The sequence below is a fragment of the Castor canadensis genome, chromosome 15 (genome assembly GCF_047511655.1).
Source record: "Castor canadensis chromosome 15, mCasCan1.hap1v2, whole genome shotgun sequence".
Lineage (NCBI taxonomy): Eukaryota > Metazoa > Chordata > Mammalia > Rodentia > Castoridae > Castor > Castor canadensis.
Genome location: NC_133400.1, coordinates 70,074,221 through 70,099,504, shown reverse-complemented (window position 1 = coordinate 70,099,504; position 25,284 = coordinate 70,074,221). Strand labels below are relative to the sequence as shown.

Genomic DNA, 25,284 nt, shown 5'->3' with positions numbered 1-25,284 from the left:
CCATTTGAATTTCTTCTTTTGACAAAGTTCTATTTAGTTCACTTGCCCATTTCTTTATTGGTTCATTAGTTTTGGGAGAACTTAGTTTTTTAAGTTCCCTATATATTCTGGTTATCAGTCTTTTGTCTGATGTGTAGCTGGCAAATATTTTCTCCCACTCTGTGGGTGTTCTCTTCAGTTTAGAGACCACTTCTTTTGATGAACAGAAGCTTTTTAGTTTTATGAGGTCCCATTTATCTATGCTATCTCTTAGTTGCTGTGCTGCTGGGGTTCCATTGAGAAAGTTCTTACCTATACCTACTAACTCCAGAGTATTTCCTACTCTTTCTTGTATCAACTTAAGAGTTTGGGGTCTGATATTAAGATCCTTGATCCATTTTGAGTTAATCTTGGTATAGGGTGATATCCATGGATCTAGTTTCAGTTTTTTGCAGACTGCTAACCAGTTTTCCCAGCAGTTTTTGTTGAAGAGGCTGCTTTTTCTCCATCGTCTATTTTGAGCTCCTTTGTCAAAGACAAGTTGGTTATAGTTGTGTGGCTTCATATCTGGGTCCTCTATTCTGTTCCACTGGTCTTCGTGTCTGTCTTTGTGCCAGTACCATGCTGTTTTTATCATTATTGCTTTGTAATATAATTTGAAGCCAGGTATCGTGATACCTCCAGCGTTGTTCTTTTGACTGAGTATTGCCTTGGCTATTCGTGGCCTCTTGTGTTTCCATACCAATTTCACTTTTTTTTTTCAATCTCTTTGATGAATGTCATTGGAATTTTGATGGGAATTGCATTAAACATGTAGATTACTTTTGGGAGTATCGACATTTTTACTATGTTGATTCTACCAATCCATGAGCATGAGAGATCTCTCCACTTTCTATAGTCTTCCTCAATCTCTTTCTTCAGAAGTTTATAGTGTCATTCACATCTTTTGTTAGGTTTACACCTAGGTATTTGATTTTTTTTGAGGCTATTGTAAATGGAATTGTTTTCATACATTCTTTTTCAGTTTGCTCATTGTTACTGTATAGAAATGCTAATGATTTTATATCCTGCTACCTTGCTGTAGCTATTGATGATGTCTAGAAGCTTCTGAGTAGAGTTTTTTGGGTCTTTAAGGTATAGGATCATGTCGTCTGCAAATAGGGATATTTTGACAGTTTCTTTACCTATTTGTATTCCTTTTATTCCTTCTTCTTGCCTAATTGCTCTGGCTAGGAATTCCAGTACTATGTTGAATAGGAGTGGAGATAGTGGGCATCCTTGTCTGGTTCCTGATTTTAGAGGGAATGGTTTCAGTTTTTCTCCGTTAAGTATAATGCTGGCTGTAGGTTTGTCATATATAGCTTTTATAATGTTGAGGTACTTTCCTTCTATTCCTAGTTAAACTAAAACTTTAAATTGGTAGTGAAGACCCAGACAGGTCTCTAAAAGGAAATATCCTTTGGGACCATCACAGCATTAACACCTCCTCCCCAGGGAGGTAGGAGGAGAAGCACTGTGCTGTAAATGGTCTGTTCCCCTGCACTGATTAAAGGAGATGATCACCAGGCACACTGAGCACAAAAGACAAAGATCAAGTTCTCTGAATCTAAGACTTGAAAAGAAAAGACTGAACTCACTTCTGCCATCCAGAGCTATCCTCCATACAAACTGCTTTCTCAAATATCAGCAAACCCACCGCCTATCACCCCTTCCTCCTAACTATACTTACAAGAAGCACCTCTAAATGGCTGGGTAAAACTGCCTGAAGTTTAGTAAATACAAACAGGTGCTACAGCCATAGCTCACCAGGTCCCCTAGGACTCTCCCTTCCTGCCAATCAAATGGACAACCTCAACATGCCTCACATTTTCCTGCCCATTGCCACCCACTATTTCCCCACTACCAGAATGTTTTCAGTGCCCTTGAGATATCTACCAAAATCATTACTCTGAGATCACGTTCCAATCCCTATGCCTTTAAAGCCCTGCCAGATCCCCAGCTGCAGCTGACTCCTGACTCTCAGGAGTCATTGTCACTCCGTGTACCACCAACTAGATTGCATTGCAAAGCATTCAGTCACATCAAAATGCAAGCCCCCTGAAGACAAAGGCTCTGTCCAGGTTCTCTCAACATCCAGAATACTGTTTCCCTGCTCTTTACAGCCTCAGCTTCACAGGAGACACTTTTTCCTCCTTGGCCATCAAAATCAAAATTGTTTTCAAATTACCTAATAGAACACCACAGATTTAGAATTAATAGGTTCTATCTATCATAAATATCATGAAGTATGAAAAGGGTAATTCCCACAGTACACAATGAAGAAAGAGAAAACTAGTACCATTCCTGGTAATAGTCATTCTATTTTATAGAAGTGACGTGCTGGCTGATTCTAAAATCACAAATAAAAGCCAATTAGATCTTAAGCTAACTAAGATCTTTAAAATGAGAAAGAGAAAGAAAAACAGCACTTATCTAGAAAGATAGTGACTTTCTTCTAGGCTTGTATTCTTTTTTTTCTGTACTTTCTGCAATAAACATAAGCATATATTTCTTTTTATAATCAGAAAATGCTATTTTGAAAACATTTTAATGGAACAAATCATACATGTTACAGGAATTTTGAGACATCTGGGAGCTATGTGAGTAGGAACAGGCAATGAGGTGGTAAGGGACAAGTAGGGTCATAAGGAACTGGCAGGTCAAAACAGGAAGAAAGGCAGAAGGAAAGGAGAGGCTCTTCACAAGCATAATCTCACCTAATCCTTGTAAGTGCTCAGGAAGCTATGTTATCCCCATTTTAAAGATGAGGAAACTGAAAAACAGTGCAACTTGTCTGGTCACACACCTCACCTAGCTAGTATTTTTTTTCAGCTAGTTTCTGTGTTCCTCAGAGGGATCTTGGATACTTGGCCTCTAGTCCCACAAGCAAAAAAGGTACTACTTTAATCTATTTTATTTACCTTCTTTATTTGTAAGATATCATTTTTAAAAATACCAGAGGCCAGGTGCAGTGGCTCATACCTGTAATCCCAGGTACTGGAAGGCAGTCAAAGAGGGAGGGAGAGAACAAGGGTAGGAGGGAAAGAGGGAGAGTGAGAGGGAGGGAAAGCTGCTGTTTTCTTTAGAGCTAGCTTTGACATAGTAAGTTTCAAATACCAAATGTCACTGATATGCAACTCTATTTTAAAACCACTAAAAGTATGCCATGCCCGTCCTGCAAAAGAACATGGGTTTTCTCATCATTCCTGATCCTGATTGGGGGTTGTTACTGTCTGATGATACACAAAAGCATCCATGGGCAACTCTTTCGGCATGTTTCTCCATCCTAGGTTTACCTCCTGTTTATTGACAATTGAAAGGTAGCAAGAAGGGCATTTAGATAAACTCAGAATTAACTTAATTGACAAGAGCTTATCTATACTTAGCCACAAGTGCATATAAGATAACAGCAGGATCAAATTCTGCTATTGTGCTGATTCAATTTACATGCTATGATTTGGTACAAACATAATCTGATAGCTCTCATATTTTGAAAGTATAATCCTTAAAAGGAAGCCAATAAATGTTTGGCCTCAGATTTTCCTCACTGTGCATTTGCTAGATGCTGGGCTGATTATTCTAAGGGACATCCTCTGGCTAGGTGAAAGCAGTCTTCCCAGCCACAAGCAGTTCATTCTGTTCATCTGATTTTATGCTCAGGAACAATATGAGATGCTGCCTTTTTAGAAGAGCAAGCAATAATACTGCATCCTAATAGACACACAGGTTTTCTTCCAAGCATGAGAGAGCAGAGCCTAGCATTAAATGGCTCTACAGAAGTCGAGAGATGAATGGGCTTTGAGTTCTCATTACTTTGCTATAAAAGTTACAGTTCTAACTCTTAAGTTTGTTCACAAACACTGTCAGGGGGTTTAAAAAGTCCCAAATAACTTGGCAAACATTCACTGAGCACCATATGTGTGCACCGGGTATAGTAAATACTGGGAATTCAAATACGAAACAGACATAGTTCTGCCCTTGACAAATTTATGTAATCTAGTAATAGTAAAATATGTATAAATAGGCACCTCTTATATAATTTGGTATGTCTCAAGATACTATGGAAATGCAAAAGAGCCTACAGTAGGCAGAATAACAGCCCCAAATATGACCATGTCCTAATTCTCAGAACCTGTATCATACCTTACATGGCAATGAAGAATGAAGGGTACAGACTGACTTTAAAATAGATTATCTTGGATTAACAGGGCGAATCCAATGTAACTCATTTTAAAAAGTAAAAGAAGGCAGAAGAAGAGGGAGAAAGAGATATAACAGAAGCACACTCGAGAAATGCTAGATTGCTGGCTTTGAAGAAAGGAGGGGCCGTGAGCTAAGGAATGCAGGCAGAATCTAGATTGAAAAAGGCAAGGAACAGACTGTCCTCTAGAACTTTCACAGAACACAGTACTGCCAACCCTTTGCCTTGAGCCTAGTGACACCATTACACTTTTATAGAACTGTAAGCTGTCTGCATTAAGCCATTAAATGTGTAGTAATTTGTTATGATAGCCGACAGAAAATTAATACACAACCCTTGGGTTGACAGATGCCATTACTTATATCAAAGCAAACTTACCAATGCTTCATCAGTCACACATACTAAGATCAAGGCCACTAAACCTGAAGCTTAATGCAGAAGCACAAATCCAAGTTGTACACGTTCACTGTATTAGATAAAGTCTCCAGTGCCTGCACCTAGAATATCCTTCACATTCTCACCAGCCAAAACTGCCGTGATTTGGGAGACAAACTACTATTCTCCAATACAAGGACAAGACTACTCACAAAGAAACTGCCAGCATTACCTCTTTAAGCACTAAAGTGCCACATATACAGATACTCACACAGGCCCTCTGAAATGTCTACTCTCAGATTCTCTATAAATACAGCTTACTATGTAGCACACCATTTCAGTGTGACTCCAGAAAAAGCTATGCAATCATCTTCCAAACCATGGCCCAGGGCAGTGTTACTCCTCTGGAATTGTTCTTCAGAGGGGTCACAACACCCCAAAGTTGTCCATCAGGCCACAGCCAAAACATCAAAGGCACATGAAAAAGCACAAAGCAACTGCTTTGCCCCATACACCAGTTCAGGATGTGTTTGCTTACTTGAGTTGACTCAAAGGAACATAACTCAAGCAAGATTGAGGCCAAAGGGGAAGGGCCACACGTAATTTAGTTATTTTCAGGAAAGCTGCACTTGAACATGGAATTCTACATCTGTGCGTAGAACCCACCAACCATCTGTGGCTTTAAATATTATCTTGTGGATTCTAGCCCCCAGCATTCTCAGGAAGAAAAGGCTTAATTCTATATGCTATGCACTAACTACTACATTATACAAAACCCAAAGTTTCATTTTACTTTTCTGAAAAACTTAGAAGACTGGCCATAATAAGCTTTTAGCTGAGGAGTAAATAGTGTGCATATGACCACTTTTATAAACATGTGAGTAAGGTGTGGTGGCACAGGCCTACAATCCCAATGCTCAAGAAACAGGCTGCAAGATGGTAAGTTTGAGGCCAGCCTGGGCTACACAATGAGTAAAGAACCAAAACAAACCCAAAAAGAACAAAGAACATGTATGCTTCCCTCTCCTTGATTTTTTTTTTGGGGGGGGTGAGGGAGGGTGCTGGGGATCAATCCTAAGGCCTTGAGTGTGCTAGGCAAGCACTCTTACCACAGAGCTACATACCCAGCCTGTGGCTTCTGTCTTTCCTCACCCCTTCTTAGACTTATTGCCTGATATACTACTTTGCATATTGGAGCCACAGACTGTTTGAAAGCCATTCGCCTACCATCTTTGTCCTGCATCTACACCAAACAGAATACTGAGTAAAGAATCTTAGTCTAGTCTCAGGATTTCTGTGATCTTAGCTGTAATGCAGTTTCTTCGTTTCTGTCTTCCTTGGTCCATGCTGCAGCCATCACTGGTCACACTAATCCTTTTCTTTTTAGAGCTCCTCTAACCACTCGATACAATAAAGGAGGAAAGAAGTCAATATACCAGAAAGGGGAAAAAATTTCATCACTTCAGTAATTTTTAAAAAGTAATCAAATACCAAGAAAACAACCCAGTTAAAAAACAGGCAAAGGAACTGAACAGATATTTCTCAAAGAAGACACAAACAGCCAACAGGCATATGAAAAAAATGTTCACCATCAATAATCACCAGGGAAATTCAAATTAAAACCACACCAAGATATCACCTCACTCCTATTAGAATGGATATTATAAAAGAGACAAAACATAACAAATACCAGGCAAGATGGCACACACCTGTAATCCCAGCACTCAGGAGGCTGTGGCTGAGGCTGAAGCTAAGGCAGGAGAATCACAAGTTCAAGGCCAGCTTGGGCTACACAGTTAGATCCTGTTCAAAAAAAAATTTTTGTTAAGGGAGGATATAGAGAAAAAAGAACCATTCCATACTACTGGAAGCAATGTGAATTAATACGGCCATCATAGAAAACTGCACGGAGGCGCCTCAAAAACATAGAATGAGACTATATAATCCGCACACTAGATATATCTAAAGATACATATAAGATTATGATGGAGCTGAGTATATATCTGTTACAGGGTACATATCCAAAGAAAATGAAGTCAGTATGTCGGGAAGACACCTACACTCCCATGTTCATAAACAAGACATGGAAGCAACCTAGGTATCTATCAATGGATGAATGGTTTTGCAATGTGGTGTATGCATACACAGTGGAATATTATTCAACCTTAAAAAGGAATGGAATGCCAGTCACAGAAAGACAAATACCATGTAATTTTTTTTTTTATGGGACTGGGTTTGACCTCAGGGTTTTGTGTTTACAAAGCAGGCATCTACAGCTTGAGCCACACCTCCAGTCCATTTTGCTCTGGTTATCTTGCAGGGAGAGGTGGGGGGCAGGTCTTGTGAACTAGTTGCCCAGGCTGGCTTCAAACCTCCATCCTCCGGATCTCAGCCTCCCAAGTAGCTAGGATTACAGATGTGAGCCCCTGGCACCCGGCAATAAATACTATACAGTCTTACTCATACACAGAATCTAAAGAAGTTAAACTGAGGGTGTAGTTCAGTGGTACAGTGCTTGCCTAGCATGCACAAGGCCCTAGGTTCAAACCCCAGTGCCACAAAAAAATAAAAAAGTTGATCCCACAGAAGTAAAGACATTCTAGGTGGTTACCAGTAGCTAGAATAGGTAGGTAGGGAGTAGGAGACAACAGGAGAGGGTGGAAAGATACCGATCAAAGGATACAAAACTATAGTTATGTAGGAGGAATAAGTTCAAGAGATCTATTATATGGATGACTAAGGTTAGTAATGATATACTGCATTTTTAAAAAGGCTAGGAGTATTAAATTTTCTTGCCACAAAAATGATAGCTATGTGAGGTGATGCATATTTTAATTAGCTAGATCTAACCATTCTACAATGCATATATACAGTTACATTTGTCACATAACAATGGGGATATGTTATGAAAAGATGCATTAAGTGATTTCATCATTGTACAATCATCATCATAGAGTGCACTCTACACAGATTTAGATAGTAAAGCCTACTAAACATACAGGTATATGAGTGTGTGTCTGTGTGTGTGTGCGCGCGCGCCTAGGGCCACGATGAACAGAATATATGACACCATATCAAGCAAAGAGAAAATGATGCCATTAGGAGATGCAGTACATGAGATGTGTGAGGCTGCTGCCAGCGTAACATGCATAGTTTTAGAGTAAACATCTTTTGTGTAAGTACAAAAAGCATACTCTAAAACAATGATTAAAAGCATAGTACGGTGTACATACTTAAACCAGTAACACAGTATTTATTGCCATTACCAACTATTATGTACTTCACATAATCATATGTGCTATACTTTTATAGGACTGGCTCTGGCTCCAACCACATGTGGGGACAGGATATTTTTAGCTCCACTATAATCTTGTAGGACCACCTTCATGTAGACCATCTGCTGTTGACCACAATGTTATGTGGCACATGACTGTACCTAAAAACGTCACGGTGAAACAGGATAAATACATGTAATTTTACCTGTCAATTTAAAATAAAATTTTTAAAAATACAGATAACCAATCAAAAATCTGGTGCTTTCATTTGTTCACTGGTGTCCGTTAATCAAAGAATGAGTTTGGGTGTTTGTTTTTAATAGATTTCAATTTTTTTCCCATAAAAGTCCAGAACAGATTAACCTTTAGAACAAAGAAACAGCAGTATTCCTCTAAACAGTTAGGCAGGTTGGCAGCTAAAGGGAAACATAAAATGTTATTAGCTATGATTTGCCCAAACACCAGGAAATACCTACAGGGACCGCTGGCTTCCCTTCCGGGAACATGAACAAAGGCAACGCTGCTGTTTGAGTACAGCCAGCTCTTCATTCTCAATGCTCTCAGAACTGTTCTCCAACCCCCAAGCAAAAACAAACAAACAATAGGCTAATTAAAAATCAGTGGAGGGGTAGGGGCATGACTCAAGGGTTAGAGGGCCTACCTAGCAAGCACAAAGCCCTGAGATCAAACCCCAGTACTGCCCAAAAAATAAACATTCAATGGAAGTATTTTGACAGATCGAAGGAATAAGCTATACATAGAGAATCAATCCTATAGAAGAAACTATACATCTTAAATTCTGTGCATGATTCAGAAGATCAGTTCCCAGAAAAGTTCTACAGTTCCCTGACAAGTCTGAATACAGGAAGACCAGAGGACACAGGATACGCTCACAAAAGTCATCATAATTTGCTCTTTCCAGCCATCTGGTTTGCTAAACCTGCATTCCTAACTTGTAAAAGCTACCAGAGTACCGTATTTTGTGATGAAAACTTACAAAATGGCATACCTGCTTATATAATAAACTTTTCAAAGCTCCAAACACAAATACTCCCCACACTCAGTCACTAACAAAGAATTATCAAGTCTACCTTTGGGCAACAGAGGTCCCCAACTCAGTTACTTTCTAAGAACTACAACCTCACAGCTCTCCTAGGAGATGTGCAAGACAAAGAACTTACCATTCTTTGCTAGGGATCATGCTACAGTTCAGATGGTGAATGTCCTTCAAAGGCCCATGTGATAATGTTCACCAGTTTGGCACTACTGGTGGGTAGTAGAACCTTTAAGAGGTGGGGCCTAATGTGAGCCTTTAGGTCATTGGGGGCATGCCACTGAAGGGGATGGGGGCACCCTGGCCCTCTCCTGACTCTCTTTTGCATTCTAGCCAAGAAATGAACTGTTTTAGTCCACACATGCTCCCACCATGATGTGCTGCCTTGCCACATGCCCAAAGTAACGGGCCAATTGACCATGGACTGGAATTTCCAACACAATGAGCCAAAATAAATCTTTCTCTTAACAAGTTACTTGGTTCAGGTATTTTGTTAGAGCAAAGAAAAGCTGACTAACCCAGATCCTTTCTACCCTGGATCTGCTTTTTTTTTTTTTCCTTACACCCCATTAACAGCAGCTAAGGATAATAAGGATCCACTACAAAGATTAAGAAAGAGAAAAATTCACAGAATGTAATGGATGGCTTTCCAACCAACCTATACTATGTTAAGTGTCACCAGGTTACCAGCTTTCTTGTTTGTTCTTTCTTTTTTTTTGGTGGTACTGAGGTTTGAACTCAAGGCCTCTCACACTTGTTAGAAAGGTGCTGTACCATATGAGCCATGTCCCCAGCTCTTTTTGCTTAGTTTTGTTTTAGCTTCCGATAGGGTCTCAAGTTTCTGCCTGTGCCTTGGACCACAATTCTATCTCTACCTCCTAGGCAGCTGAGATTACAGTAATGACCCACCACACCCAACGTGGTTTTGAGATAGGGTCTTGCTAACTTTTTGCCCAGGTGGGCCTCAAACTGTGATCCTCTTAGCTCTACCTCTCAAATAGCTGGGATTACAGGCAAACACCACCATGCCTGGCCCATCAGAATTCTTTTTCTACAGGAACAGGACACAAACTTTTAGGTAAATCTAGTGGAATGAGCTACAGGTCCAAAAGCATAACCAATTTCTATCCCTCTACTTTGCACTTTAATCAGATTACTGGGAAAGGAGAAAGATATTTAAATCATGGGAAACACTAACACAGGCTTCATGTTTACAACTCATACAAATTTATATTAAATTGTGTCTTCATGCTCAATGGAAGTGACAGTGTAACACTGACCTTTTCTTTACCAAGTGGCTCGCAAAAGACCACTGTCACTACCAGTCAAAATAACTAAACATTTCAATCCTGGAGAGACACAATTTTCCCATTTATCAAACACACCCTAATACTTAACACCACATGCTGGCACCTGATACACTTTACCTCACTTTATCATTTGCCAGAATCTCCCAATCCTTTCTGCAATGCTGACAAACTGAGACGGAGTACTGAGGGCCCTACCAGGACTGCTTGGCCCTTGGCCTACAGAAGAAGCATGCAAGGTGGCTTAGTGTCTTCTCTTGGGAGGCAGGCTGGCAGAGACTTTGCAGTGGTCAAACCTTGGTTGGAGCTCTGCTGCTCTTACCATTGCATCACTTAGGGCAGTGGTTTCCAACTGATTTTTGCCCATGGGACATTTGACAAGGTCTGGAGACATTTAGTTGTCGTAACTGGAGGGGGCGCTATTGGCATCCTATGGTGTACAAGATGCAGCCTTATCCTGCAATAGAGAATGTAACACTACATGGTTCTGATGATGCACACTGCAAAGTGAACTGAACTCTGAAATAATCGATTTTAACAATTCCCTCCCCACAAACTCTAGTTAAAGGAGGATGTCCTGTTAGTGTTTAGCAGAACAGCTACTCAGCTTTGTAGTGTCCCACAGATGAGCAGATTGGAGTGCGGGCTAGGTACCCACCATAACTCACATGGAGTTGAACACACACTGAGCTGACCCAGGTCTGCACACTCATACACTGGGATGACTATAGGCTAGTGTTACGCACGGGTGGCTCGTCTTCATCCTCAGAGAGCACATAAGCCGGGACATGTTCCCTGTGGGGGAACTTGCCCCAGAATGCGCTTCTGTGGGCTTGAAGCAGCAGCCCTACACACTGAGAGTTCCGTTGACTCCTCCAGTGCTGTGCTGGGAGGTTGTCTGGTTTCTCCCCACATCCACACCCATACCATGTTTGTCTCTGAAAGATCCTGTCAGTGCTCAGATGACTGATTAATTCCTTTTGGGGTCTGTTTCAGCTAAGAGTGATCATTTCTGGCACAGAGTATCACTCAATACAAGTAAAGCCCATGTATAACTTTGTTCCTGCCCTGCTAAAGGCTCCAATTGCATGTGTGAAAGTCTCAGCCTGTTCACTAAGGAATGAATCATAGAAGAAGCCTTCTGCCTACAATGGCAAACCTCCAATATTCAACACTGGGCAAGAATCCTTTAACATACCTTCCTGAGTTTTGAAAGTATTTTCAAGCAGGGTGTGGTGGCACACATCTGTAATCCCAGCATTCAGGTAGAAGGATCATGGTCAGAGGCCAGCCTGGATTACATTGAGAGAACTTGTCCCCAAAAAGCCAAAAAACACGGGGTGTGGTATCTCACATCTGTAATCTCAGCTACTTAGGAGGTGGAGATCAGGAGGATCTTGGATTGAGGCCAGCCTGAACAAAAAGCAAGACCTTATCTCAACCAATAGCTGGGCATGGTGGTGTTGTCAGTCTTCTCAGTCACTTGGAATATGTAAATAAGAAGACCCGAGATCTAGGCCAGCAAAGCAAAACACATGAGACCCTACTTGTAAAATAACTAGAGCAAAAATGGCTACAGGCATGGCTCATGCCTTGCTAGTGTATGCCTAGCAAGCTTAAGGCCCTGAGTTCAACCCCCCTGGACTGCCAATCATATACACACAACACACGCACACAAGCAGGGATGGGGCTGTAGTTCAACAGAGCTTGCCTAGCATGTGTCAAGCCCTGGGTTCCATCCTCAATAAACAAACAAATAAAAAAACACAACTACACGGTAGTCTATAGAATTCATGTCCTACTGGCTTCTAAAAATCATCTTCAAAGTAAAATGTAACCAATAACTGAGACAGATCTCCAAGCCTAAAAACTCTTATCACAAAGCAATATGCCCATACAATCTACTGGTCTGTTCCCATTTCATCACTGGGCTGCGTGACTGCTTTGCGGGCACCTTTCAGTGGATGGGCACCTTTCAGTTGAAGGGCACTAAAATCCCTGGAGGGGACAGTTATGATTCCTTTCTTATGTGGTGGACAGGATGTCAAATCCTCCAACAGATGGCTCCATCAACTGATGGGCAGGTTAATTTTCTTCCTACCAACTGTCAGGGTGAAACAGAGCTAGAAAAATAGAGGAAAGAGATAAGCAGGAGGAAATTCTCACTAAATGAAAGCAATATCCTTGCACCCATGGTCTTTGTGTACTGCTTTATCTTCTTTTCCCTGGTGCTTCACTTTGATCCAAATAACTTAACTATCTAAACCAGCTAAAATGCATAACTTACAATAGTGGAGGAAATGTGGATTTACAGGTAAGGTTGAGATCACAAGGAGTTATATCATAGCTAAGTCAACAAGTCCAGCTCACTTAATCACTCCCCTTACTGGTTCTTCTCTAAGTACTGAACTCATAATCAAACTGCTAGTTGCTAGGTCCGCAGAGAAAAGTCTCTTCATGTAGAGAGTCTACAGGAAGAAAATGGAGTCTGGCTCCATTTTCAATGTTTGACTCCTGACAACTAAGCCCTACCACTGCTGATCTTCCTTTCTAAGCAAGCTGATAAAAAGGCCTGGGGCTCTCTTCTCTGGCAGCTGCAAGAAATTCAAACCACCCCTCAGCAGTCCATGAAGTCAAGCCAGCCTCATGTCCCTGCTCTCTCAAGACACTTCTGGTGTGCTTAAGAGACTGCCCTGCTCTCCCCAAGAGCTTTGGTATGTGGAATAAGCCTTTACACATCTCTTGTGTACTGTGTGGGCTCATCACTCTTCGACGTATTAACCAAGCTCTGGAAAGAGTCCATCCTATAAAACAAGTGTAATAACATACTCTCCCTATCTAGCCAGTAGGATCAAGGTGGGGATCAAAACAAGTAGGAGTCCCATTTTCCTCTCCCAAAACTCAGCTCTGCTCCTCTGTCCTCCTTCCAACTCCCTTCAGTTTCTGTCTTGAAGTTACTAGTTCACTAAAACAAACCCATCTAACTTTCTCCAGCACACAAAGACCATCCCTGGTATAAGAAGCATTCACAGAGGATTCAGTAACCATTCTCTGGAGTTACCTATATAAACTAGTTAATACCAATCAAAAATTTGCCCCCAAAAATTCCTTCCTCTTCCATTGTATTCAAGATCACACCTACCCAAACCAGCCAAAAAGACAAGGAACATTTTCTTATCACAGAGAGGCTGGAACACTGGAAAACCATGACCTTGAAATAATAACAAAGAATTTTCTCATGAGATCAGTGATATTAACACGGGATTTGAGATAGATTGTGACTAGACACACTAATGAAATGTGTCAAGGTTTAGAAGATCTCCATAACTTAGCGAACCTATACTTTTCCAAATGAGGAACCACTATGCTACACAACCTTGCCTAGATAAAAGATCCATTCAAAGCACAAACTAAATCAATAAATTTTAAGGTAACAAAGTAAATGGTTGCAGATTCCAAACTGCCAGCTAACCTTTAACCTTTAATAAACTACCATTTGTCAAGTTTTTGACATAGTATGAAAGAATATCCATAGTATCTACAAAGGCAATAGAACAATACTCCTTCCAACAGCATCTGTGTAAGACATACTACAAAAGACTCACTGCAGAAACACAAATGAGTTTCTAGATGCCTTCTACTAACCAGATATTAAAGACATAATAAAAAAATTTTCATTAGGTTTCTTGTTTTGGAGGTTTTAGTTTTTATTTTTAAAATGTCAGATTAACATAATGAGTATGTTATAATGTTGTTTTAAAAGTTGGTATTGTTGAATGAGCAATTCTAATTCCTAATATGATCTCCACAGATATAAACAAAACTGAGGTACACAAGAATTTTTTTTTTAGATGGAATTCACATACCATAAAATTCACCACAAGGTTGTACCATCACTTCGACTATCTAGTTCCAGAACATTTGATCACCCTATAGAGAAACCCAACCTCCATCCTCCCCTCCCCACAATCCCTTGGTAACCACTAACCCACTTGTCTCTGGATTTCTCTACTGGACATTTCCCATAACTGGAGTCATACTACAAACAGCCTTTTGTGATTTGACTTTTTTCACTCAGCATGAAATTTAGGGTTCACACTATAGCAGATACCTAGTACTTCCCTTCTTTTTTATAGCTAAATCACATTCCATTAAGCAAGTATACAATACTTTGTTGGTCCACTCATCCACTAGCAGACCTTGGTGTTTTTTCTACATTCTGACTATTGAGAGTCATGTTCTCAATTCTCTTAGGCACAGACTTAGGAGAAGTAGAGCAACTGAGTCACATGGTAACACTTATGTTTGACTTTTTAAAGAACTGCCAATCTGTTTTCCACAGTGATGTCCCATTTTACACCCCACCAGCAATGTACAAGGGTTGTCAGTAATTTTTAACAACCTAACAAGGGCCTGAGACCAAAAAGTTTGAGAACTGCTGTGCTAGGTTGAGAGGATTTTGAGATAAAAGATGGTCCCTTCATCAATGGGGTCACAATGTACCGTAGGACCTTAGGCTCAGAGACAGAATCAAAATGCGCCACTAAGAGCTTCTGAGACAAAACAGGCATGGCTTTCCTATCCCCTGCCCAGAAGCCTTCTACTTCCTCTCTATCACTGTTGTTCTCTGCCATTACTGCCCCCACCCTATCTCCCATTCTACCTTACTTTCTTCCTCAGTGTCTTTTTTTCCCCTGTAGCCATGGCTTTCCATAAAAGACTGCCTACTGCAGGTATCACTTGCTGTACTTACTAGGTTCCACTCGAAGCACCTGTCCTAGTCTTCATGCCTTCACCTTTCTCTCTTCCTGATCCTGAGAACCTCTTCCTCTAATAAACACGTGGCTCCTAAAGTCTAAAGGGGAAACTTTCTGTAAGTTAGGTTTGCGATATTTACTACATTTGTGAAGTGGAAAAACCTAAAACCTAACTATACTAAAAGCAAGTCTCGATGATTTTTAGAGAGAATAACTTCCCTAAACTTCAATCCCCTACAAAATTCAAACAAGATTCCTTACTACTGAAACACTGAAAAATAGCCACTGGAGAAGTACAACTGCCGAATTAAGACTGTGCCTTTCACGTCCAGGAATATCTTTTTTTGGGGGGGGGGGGAATTTTACAGTAATTCAGTCAAAAACAAAGTTTCTCTATATAAATTTGAACTGAAATAAAGTATAAACCATATGGCTTATGTGACAGGCAGAATAATGACCCTCCCCTAAGATATCTGCATCCTAATCCCCAAGAACCTATGAATGTTACTTTATATGGGAGAGGGGCATTAAAGACTGCAGATGAAATTAAAATTACTGGTCAGCTGGCCAAAAGAGATTATCCTGATTTTCCAGGTGGGTCCCTAATCACCTGACTATAGCTGGCTTTAAAAGATGGAGGAAGGGGCTGAACCCAAGGAATATGAGCAACTTCTAGAAGCAGGGAAACAGATTCTCTCCCAGATGCACGAAAAGGAGCACAGCCTGTTTTTTTCTTTCTTGGCAGTACTGGGGTTTAAACTCGGGGCCTTGAACTTGTTCTGCAGGTGCTCTACCACTTACACCATACCCCAGCCCTTTTTGCTTCATTTTTTGTGTGAGGTCAAGTTTGTTGTCTGGGAGCAATTTCAGACTTTGATCCTCCTACCTATGCCTCCCAGTAGCTGGGATTATCGGCACATGTCCGGGTTACTAGTTGAGATGGGGGGGGGTGTCTTTTTGCCTAGATTGGCCTCAAACCTCTGTCCTCCTTATCTCCACCTCCCAAGTAGCCGGCCAAGCACAGCCTATCGACAGCTCTATTTTTGCTCACTGAGATCAAGTTCCAACTCCCAACCTAAAATCCTATAAAGTACTAAATGTGTGTTTAATAACCACTAACTTGTGGTAATTTGTTATGTGAGCAATAGAAAACTAATTAATACAATTTAATCTTTTTATTTTAGAATTTATACTTCTAAGAAGTGTCCCCATTTCGTAGGACAGGGGCACTGACCTATACACACTCTTCCTCTTGAGCATTTCCACTCCCTTCTTAACAGTTTGAACTCTTATTCTTAAGTTCCTTTTTTTTTTTTTTTTCAGTCAAATGACAAGCACAGAAACTACTCAGTACCTCTGAGTAGCAAGTGTGGACAACATGCTTTTGTCTACTCTACATTCTTGTTTTAGCAATCCAAAATCCCTCCCCCATGGGCTGTGACTTCACTTTTGTCCAGCTCTATCTCTGGCATATTTACCTGTTTTTTTTTCAGAGATCTGTGTCTTAGGTCCTCTAGTATGCTGTATTAAATAATCTAGAATGCATACCTGACAGAACAAGAAACAAATACTTCCAACTGGCTCAATTAGGATATAGTACTGCCTGAAATTACAAAACATCTCAGCACCATTTCTTGGTTCAAAGTGCCATTTGTCATTACATGACACATAATGCAGACATTATTTTACTGCAATAAAAAAATTAATATGTACTCATTTGTCACAAAAGATAGATGAGAAATACAATCCTTGTGACTGACCACGATGAGCAATAGGGCACTGTTAAAACATTCATATTGGTCTATCACATTCTCACAGAGCAAGCTTCTGTTAGGAGACATCTGTGTTCTGACTGAGAAATTCGAAGAGTGAGCCACCCAGGAACAATGTCAAGTGCATTAAAAATTAATGAGAAAACAAACAACCTCATGGTCATACTTCACCTCTAGTTTCATAGGCTACATAGTATATATACTTCATATAAACAACTTCCTAAAACTTCTAGGTCCCACCATTTGTTCTAAAAAGGGAAGAATCAAAAATAAGTCATTCAGAGCCAAGCAAGGTGGTTCACATCTGTATCAGGAGGTAGAGGTAGGAGAATCATGGTTCAAGGCCAGTATGGGCATAAAGTTAGTGAGACTCCCATCTCACATATCTCAACCACCAAGCTAAGCACAGTGGCCCACATCTGTCATCCTAGCTACACAGAAGTCATGCTCAGAAGGACCAGACGAGGCTGTCTAGTACTTCCAAAAACAAAAAGCAACTCTGTATGTCCAGAATTCTGTGGGCAAAAACAACCCAAAAGGACTTTAACTGGGGAAACTAATTTAATAAGCTGTTACCTTTTACTATAAAATGTTATAAACATATAATTATTTAGTTTCCAATTCATTGCCAATTTTTATAAAACTTTACAAAATGACACTATCAACTACATGTCCTATACAATCACCATGTTTTTTAAAAAATTATTTTCATAGGACATTATAGAAAACAAATTCATAGTCATAAAGAGGCATTTGGTTCCGCTTCCCTATACAAGCAGACCTGAAATTCAAAGTAGAATACACACCACCCCACCCTCAGGATATGCGGGGAGGAAGAGACACCCAATCCATTCCCTTCTACCACTCAACATGCTAGGAAGCAAGGACTCCACAAATGACAACTGTTCTGAGAGCTCCAGTGCACTTACTGTGCCCCAAGTCTAGGCCACATGCTCTGCATGCCTCGTCCCATTAATCTGCCAACAGCTCTAGGTGGTAGTTTCATTATCCCTACTTTGTAAATTAGGGGATAAAGTGACAGGGTGTGACCATCTAAAACCACACCCAGTGAGAAAGAAGCTGGGCCAGAATTACACCTCAAGTATGCCAGCAGCTAGCTGTCTTCTGAAACTTTTTGTAAGCTTTCTCAAAACATCTTAAATTCTTCCTGGATTTAAAACTCCTCTTTCTTTACTACCTAGCAAAAGAAATAAAAGCATGAATAAAAATAACCATAATTGTAAGCAGTGTTTCAATTCTCTATGACAAGAGACATACAATTAACTGTTAAGGCGAACAAAAGGAAGCCATGTTAGAAGTGGACCCTCTCCCCCTTGAAGGTGACTTACTGGAAACTCTCTACCCAGGCCTGAAGAAAAACAGACATCCACCTTTAGCCATTTACTAGAAACTACCCACCCGGCCTAGAAGAAATTACCCGCCCTTCCTTGGAATCTAGAGCATTAAGGATTTTCCTGCCTAATAACCTTCCTGGGACTTCTCTACCAACCTTTTATCTATCCCCAGTCTGTAAGCAGCTAGGGGCTCCAGCTCTCTTGCTGGGGACCCCCTCCGCAGGACCACTTCTCCACAATAGACCCAGTGCTACCACTGAATTATTTGTCTCCCCACCTATCCATTCTGCACCCCTTTTAGTCTAACATTAACAAACACATGATGGCATATGTAGGAGGCAGGGGGAAAAGGAAAGGTTAATTTCCAGAAAAAAAAGGAGCCAGAGTAGGCCAAGGCTGGCTAGCTGAATGAGTCTGCAGTCTTTGAAGGACAGCAGTGAGAGAAATGGCCTAAGGCATAGATAGGGCCGTATTTCATTGCCTTTACAAGCCAAGGACGCACAGGGGCTGGTTTCAGAGAAAGACTTGTATTAGCAGCCTTTAGCTGACACAGTATCATCAGTCATTCATCGCACAGATATCGCATTCCTCGCTGTCTCAGCACTGAACATTACTGACATGATCCACAAAGAGTCCCTGCTTTGAAGAGATACAGTGGTGTGACAGGGGAGGAAACCCAACCCTTTTTAAAAACCTCACAGGACAGCAAGTAAAACAAGCAACCTAACACACAATCAATAATGAACGTTTAAGAATTTCTACCCACAGAAAAGTATCATAGGACACTGTTATATATAAAGTATAATAAGGCACTTCATATCACCTGGCCAAGTCTCTGAAATAACTGCACAGAAGTAAAAATAGAGCCAGAAAAGATTACTTATCATTATCACCCAGGTTTCACAATTAGCTAAGTTGTTGTAATAGTCAGACTTTTCATCACTGTGACAAATACCTGAGAAAAATCAACTTACAAGGAGGAAAGATTTATATTGGCTCAAGGTTTCAGTCCATGGTTGGCTGGCTTTGTTGTTTCTGGGCATGGTAAGGCTGGACATCAGGACAGAAAGCGTATGAGAGAGAAAGCAACTCATCTCATGGTGGACAGGAAGCAGAGAGAGAGAGAGAAAAAGAAAGAGGGCAGGGCAAGACATCCTTCAAAAACATGCCCCAGTGACCCACTCCCTCCAACCAAGACCCACCTTCCACAGTTCCACCATCTCTCAATAGTCTATTCAAATTGTGAATCCGTTGATGGACCAGTCCACTAATGACAGCAAAGCCCTCATGATTTAGTCACTTCCCAAAAGCCCGACCTCTGAACACTGCTTGCATCAGGTACCAAACCTTCAATGCATAAGTCCCTTTGAGGGACACTCTTATCCAAAACATAACTGTTTACAATGATAATTTTCAATTTAGACTTCATACGTAACTTGTCTGCAGGCACACAGCAAATACAGATGACTATAGGTGAGGATACACAATGGATGTCATAGAATTTACTTACCTTCTTTGAGCATATGCCCTCATTAGCGAAATGCGATTTGTTGTAAAGTCTCTATGAACTAAGGCAGTCAATGATTCTCAAACTTCAAGGCAAATCATCTAGGCAATTACTAAAACTGCAAGTTCTCCCTGCAGATTCTGATTCAGAAATCAGAATGCCCACTCACCCAAGAAATTCTGATGCAGATGTGTATAGGTCAGAAGTTGCCTGTAAAATTTAGTTACACAAGGTCTAAATTCAAATGTACTTAATTAACGTATTTGATTTAGTCATCATTAATCTAATAAAAATTTTGATTAGAAATCAACATTTATGAGGTCCTAAAAATACTGATTAGAAATCAGTGTTTATAAAGTCCAATGTATTGGCCTCACATACATTTAAAATGTATATGTACATTTAAATGTATTTCTGCTTTCTGTGAGAAGTAGAAAAACAATTACACTTTAGTGTACTTAATTCAGAAACACATTCCCACTGCAAATTTTCATGTATCTTCAGCTCACTTAAGTGGCTGGTTCAGCAAATTAATGAAAATCTCAGGCAAGATAAACTTACCATGGGAAAGCCCCAACTCAGTAGTTTTCACAAAAGGGTTTATTAAACCAAGAACTTATTTTCTTAATTTATATTTTCACAATTCTTTCCCTAAAAAGTTGAAATTTTTGAATCCTGTGTTTTTAAAAAGCAAAAATCCAAGTTTTCAGGGATTACAGAAATAGTTCTCATTAAATCTTGTCCACAGTTCCCCTTGTGAGATCACAGCCGCCCTAAAATGGGCCTTTATCCTTGGCTTCTGAAAACATGCTAACAATAAATCTACCACTGAAACTAAACATTCATACCCTCAGTAGTTCTAGAATGCTTCCTAAGAGATGAAACACATCCATTGTTCTTGCTCTATACTTCTGTTCCACAACACGCAATGTGGTACTCAATACTGGCAGTTACTAGCTAATCTTGTTCACAGAATTGTGAAAGAATGTTACTACCTGAATATTTGTTAGTCCAGACTGATTTTTACATGTTGTCACTGAACTACTTCCAGAGCAAGCCAGGTAGATTTCCATGATGTCATATATTTGCAGAAAGTTCCTCATAAGTAACAGGTGGGTTACTGCTGCTCCCCTCTGTACACAAGAAAAATGGAAAAACCTGAATGACATCTCAAGATCGTGGTGGTAAGCAGCAGTGAAAGCATGCCAGCCTGGAGCCCTGCTCACTCAGCCCTGCTAAGCCTCTTGCTAGCTCCTGATGTTGAATAACTCTGCGCCTTGGTTAAGGAGAGCCAAGGAAGATGTCCTGAGGCCCCCGAGGGATCTACGCCTTATGATTTTAACTATATCAAAAACCTTCTATTTTAATCACCCAAAAGAAATAGTATGGCACTTCTATGCCACACTGCCCATGCACAGTGGGCCTACCCTGCCTGACTTTAGCAGGCCTGCAGTGGAGCAATCCAAGGGTCACTTAGATCCTTTGAATTGCAGTGCCACTAGGGGACACTCAAAATACCATGAAATGGGGATGCAGGATGTGGACTGTCCACCACAAACAGGGATAGGTTTTACTAGCAGAGATGTGCACACGTATGACATCTGAAAAGAATGTAAAATTTCACCTACCATGTCAGTGAAAGTAAAAAGAGCACATACTCAATGAACATTTGGTATGTTAAAAAGACAAGAGTGGCAGAAAAGTTTAAGATAGTTTTATGTAAGAAAAACTGAGAAAAGCTTATCCATTCAATTGAAAAGCCTCAAAATTAGGAAAAAAAACCTGTAATTATTCCATTTTAGTGACACTCTGCAAATGAGAAACACTGAAACAGAGTCAATAAATAAATGCCAGAGATGAGGATGGAACGTAAAGCCCAGAAAATGTGTACAACTCACCCAAGGTCACACAGTCTAATACTAAGAACAGTCTCTAGATTTCTGCTAGGTGTTTTTCCACTACACAGAGGACTCCCGGGATAAGCAGGTTTCATCTTTAGTATAATGACCTCCAGCAAGACGCCACAGCCTCACCTGTAATCAATCCCAGTTTCTAGCCTTGCTTAGTACTTCAAGTCTCCCTAACAGGAGAGCCTAAATAATTCCTCCAATGGTCTTCACCAGTTTCTTTCTAACAGCATTCTTTCTAAGTATTAGCAAGGTCCTCAGGTCAGCATCTACACTCCCAAGTTTTTAAAGGGTACAGGAGAGGGGCAATATGTGACATTATTCTATCTTGTTACTCAGGAGAATGTGTAAAATCAGAAGGCCCTTGAGTGTAGCAGGCTTAGCTAAATGAAATCTTTTACATCTGGTAATTCAGCCATGCCTTTCTCTGGTTTAGGAAAATTGCTTTTAAACTGCAGACCTGTGAGGCTCTCCAAGGAAAGGGGCACACTGACACTGACTTGTTTGTGCACCCAAACAAGCATGTCCACCCCCAGGTGGCACCACTGAAGACAAACAAGGAAGATGTTCTTTAATATGGGACTTCTGCAGAGAAGCCACCTCTAGGAAGCTAGCCTCTTTCAGAATTGCACTTCAGAGACTTATAAACTGTTTGTTGATCCTGTAAATTCCTGGTCTTTATAAATGTTACTAACCAAAATTAGTACTGGTTACTAATAATACTAATGATGTTACTAACCAATATTTACTGAGGATTTACTCTGTAACAAGCACAAGGTATTTGCTTTGTATCTTACTATTTCATTTGATCCCAAAGCAATCTCATGTGGTAGCTATTTCTTATCCCCATTGTACACTGAAGGAAGTTAACTCACAACTGGCATCAAGTAGAGCAAGGACTCTAAACTGCAGGTAGACTGAATGTTAGACCCCAGCTTTCCCTGGGCCCCTAAATCTTCCTGGCGTTCTGTGGCGACTTTAAGAATAAAGACAGCCAATGGCAGTGGGAAGTAGTCCATCTTAGGACAGAATTCTGGTGTCCTCAATATTTAAAATACTGTCACCAACCTTATTTAATTAAGCATAGGACTAGCATATGGAAGTCTCAAAGTTGCTTGAAGATATTTTATAGAATATCAACTGCTCTATATTTCTTTAGAGAAAGCTTATAGTTACTAATATTGATGGCTATGGTAACATTTCATCTTACGTCTTTGATGTATTCTTTCACTATATAGATTCATGACAACTAATTAGTACTAACTGGTTTGGAGGTTTCCTTTGCCATCATGTAGAATAATGTAAAGAAATCAGATGCAAACTACTGAAATTAGGGGGAAAAAAAAAAAAAAAGAATTGTTATGTCCTTGCCTTTAACCTTCCCTTCCAATATAGCCTACTTACCAGAACCCAACAAATGACTAAAATCTCCAACTTGGAGGCTGAGGCAAAAAGCTCTCAAGTTCTAGGCCAGCCTGGGCTACATAGAAGACAATGTCTCAAACAACAGCAACAACAACAACAAAAAACCTCCAACTTGGCTTGGGGGTGTGATATCTCAAATGGTAAGAATGCTTGTCTAAAGTACTCAAGATCTGGGTAAAATCCCTTGTACTACAAAAAACAAATAAATAAACAAACAAACAAACAAACAAAAAAAAGCCCTCCAACTTAATCACATCAGTGCCTTGCTGCAAAACCTCCCTCACTGACTAGAGACTAGAGCTCAAATTCCCTAGCCTTCCACATGCTTCAGCCAACTTCACTCTTCCCTTTTACCTCTCTCTACACAAACCTTAACAGCAGCCGGATTGCTCATTCTCTGAAACACGTTTCAACTTCAGCTCACGTAGGAAACAGTAACTGAGCACCTAATACACGCCACTTACTCTATCTGTTGAGCAGCCACCAGCACCATGCTGGGCTTGAAGCTGATGCCAACTTCAAGGACAGGAATCTGTCTTCACAGAACTACGGGCAAGCTTAGACTGTTTCTTTGCCAGGAAGCCAGCCATGTAACTCCCCCAAATTAAAGTTTTAGTACAGGCCCATTCCCATCACTTTAAAATGACTTTTTAAAGCACGCAGGCCACTGTCTTTTTAAGATCTTTCTCAAAATTAAAGTAAGACAGCACTCCTTTTTAAATTTATCTTAAATGGTTACATAAAAATTGTACATATTGATAGGCTAACATGTAATGCTTCAATACATATATATACTAACGTTTAAATCACGTTAAACATCCGTCCCCTCAAACATTTATAATTTCTTCATAGAAAAAATAAGTCAAAATTCTAATAAAAGTGTAAAAGAAAAAAAAAAAGGATTCCTTCTGTCCCAAATTTAAAATAAGTGTTTATTTTCAGTGCCAAAAGGCCAATCCAGCAAATGAGCCCAGCCTGGTAAAACACGCAGCCCTGAATATGAGACCAGAGGCTGAACACTGGAGCCCTGTTCGCAGCTGAAGAACAGTATGGGCTCTGGACTTGCAGTCCCAGGAACCGGGTTTCTCTATTGAGCAACAGGACAGCAGCATGATACAGACCTCTGGCAGAGAGACTGTGGGGAGAACTCCCAAAGACCTGCCACATGAGCCTCAACATCAGTAGACCCCAGCCCACATTAACCCAAGAAAGTCAAATCAAATAGACTACATTCAGGGTCACTTAACTTTGACTTGAGCACAGCAGAAATGGACACACAAAAGATTTGTGAGTATGCAAACACTGCCTGAAGAGCTGCCTCTGCTCCGCAAAGGCCAATTTAAAGTGTGAACTGGTAACAACCCAGGGGGCAGACAGGAAGGGGAAGACTGGCATTATGCATTAAACAAACCAACAACAAAAACCCTAAACATATACCTGCCCCTTGACTTAGCAATTCTAATCTTGTGAGTTTCCTAGCCAAGAAAGCAAAGACATAGCCCCAAAATGTATGTACATGATCAGTCTTCTCAGAATGTGATCTAATATAAAAACTGTGAAAAGGGAAAAACAGATTAGGTAAGTGAATGATGGTATACTACACAGTCATTAGAAATGATGAGACAATAAAGGAGAATGGAGGAGGGGGTGGATTCAAGTATGACATATTGTAAGAACTTTTGTAAACACCACAATGTACCCCCACCCACCACAATAAAAGTAAGTAATAAATAAATAAACAAATAGAGACAAGACAGAGCTAGGGATGTGCAAAACCCTGGGCTCAACCCTCAGCAAGGAGGTGATTATTGCCATGGAAACATTAAAAAAAAAAAAGTTTTAAAATGATACCCAAAGTATCTCTCACAAAATGTACCCAAAAAGGAAGAAACTGACAAGGCAACATTGTTTTCACAAGTCAAAATAAGCACTTTTTAATAGCAATTTTATATTAGAAAAATGCGTAACTCAGTTGCCCTCCAAACATCTGCATCCAATCCCCTCTTTCACACTTTCATTGGCATTCTAGGAAGACCACCAAAGAAACCATTTCCATCTTCACAGCAACTTCTGCCCAGGAACAAAAAGAAGAAAGCAAATGCATAGACAGTAATGTTGGGGTGAATGAATATACAACAAAAGTGCAGCCCAAGTTTCTGGTTAGTGTCCACACTAAGCTAGAACAAAGGCCAGGGCAGACCAACTGCAGAGAAACTTGGACTCTTTCATTCCTCATTTTGAGTTTGGAAAACAGAACATAAAACAAATGAATCTAAGTTTTGTTCGACTATAAGACATTAAGACTTCAGGGTTTTTTTTTTTGTTGTTTTT

The 25,284-nt window shown here is 40.3% G+C and overlaps 2 protein-coding genes across 2 annotated transcripts in view; both read right to left on the bottom strand.

Moving 5' to 3' along the window:
- The window catches only part of LOC109678662 (centrosomal protein of 295 kDa-like), a 381,166-nt gene extending 360,557 nt beyond the window's left edge, over positions 1–20,609 (bottom strand). The window contains exon 1 of the mRNA XM_074056420.1: positions 8,346–20,609. The gene's annotated coding sequence lies outside the window, so the exon portion shown is untranslated. The remainder of the gene's footprint in view (positions 1–8,345) is intronic.
- LOC109677561 (cyclin-Y-like) overlaps positions 1–25,284 on the bottom strand; it is a 344,091-nt gene that overhangs the window by 294,384 nt on the left and 24,423 nt on the right. The gene's annotated exons all lie outside the window — the stretch shown is intronic.